A 1,447-nucleotide genomic window follows, 5' to 3' on the forward strand; every position below is an offset into this window, starting at 1 on the left:
ATCTTCATCTGCTGTCTTTCAGGCTCAATAATCTGTTTCCTTAAACTGCATTATTGTTAAATGTTATATTGACCATAAGATAATACAATGTCGTGTTATATATTATGCTACACTGTGCTGTATTTACCTAGAGAACAGCATATCTTTTGAAATCTTAGCTAGTTATATAGCTTCTATAGATTAAAAATTACAATGTTAACATCTATTTTATGTAATTAAGATACATTTTAACTGAGATATTACAATACAATATATGATTATATAAATTAAAATGATGTAATATAAGTAATATATCAATACATGCATATAGTATGTATATTAACTTATGCATAATTCATATAATAAAGACATTGAAGTTATTATTAGTTTTATTTAATAAATTCAGATAGTGAGTCAAGTCAAAAGATACTCTAAATACCTTATAACTTTAACAGAACCGGAGAGGAGACAAACCACAGGAGGAATTTCAAAACAAAAAAATTTTGAAAGCGGTATTTGAGGAGTTATTTTATATTACTTATTTATAATTAAGAAGGAAAAAACCCCAAGTTTGAATGGAAATAAGGAACTATTATAATCAGTAAATATTTAATAAAAACAACTGTATCTGTATATATTTGAAAGTCTGATCCTCAAAAACTACTGAATGCATTCTCTTCAAACTAAAAATGGTAAAAATGTGACTGTTAGTCTGAGAACAAGCATGAGAAGTATTGGCCTAGAGGTAATTGTTTTGAAAAGTTATTTTAAGCTAATGAAAAGAAAGTCATAGAATAAAAGTGCCATTTCAACCATGTGAGTGTAATAAAATCAGCTAATGCAGGAGAGCATTCTGGCAAGAATAAATAAGCATTGCAAAGCCTGGTATGGCCAATATGGAATACAGAAATGTATCCAAGTGAGTAAACATCAAATGACGGATTATCCCTACTTGTGAAGAATCCATTCCAGCAAGAAATTGAACCATGGACTACTGCATCTGAAATTCGTAGAACTCCCTAGAGAGCTAAAAGGGAATCTGCAGATTCTGTCATCAGTATGCCAAAGGTCTCTGCACTGTACTGTAGTGCACAAAAGTACATGTTCCCCAGATTTCCCTTTTTAAAGGGCTTCTTTCAGAATACTAATCAGACCTTGGTGTTCTGAGTTTTTAAAAGTACAGCTAGGTTCTCTTTGCTGTTGCTTTGCATTTGAATGCAAGAAAGAGGTTCTGATTTTCTAAATGTTCTAAAATAAGAACAAAAATATTGTGATAGTCTGAAATGTCTTGAAAGGTAAATAGAAGGTTCTAAAATGCTACCAAATGTGCAAGCTTGCAATAGTAACAGTAACAACAGGAAAAGAGAAAGGATAAGCATTTAAGGAGAAATACTTTATTCCATATTTAGCTTGAAGTGGAAAGAGACTGTCCAAAGCAAATAACAGAAAGACAACCAGATCTGTGAAA

Source organism: Gymnogyps californianus, chromosome 7 (genome assembly GCF_018139145.2).
Source record: "Gymnogyps californianus isolate 813 chromosome 7, ASM1813914v2, whole genome shotgun sequence".
Lineage (NCBI taxonomy): Eukaryota > Metazoa > Chordata > Aves > Accipitriformes > Cathartidae > Gymnogyps > Gymnogyps californianus.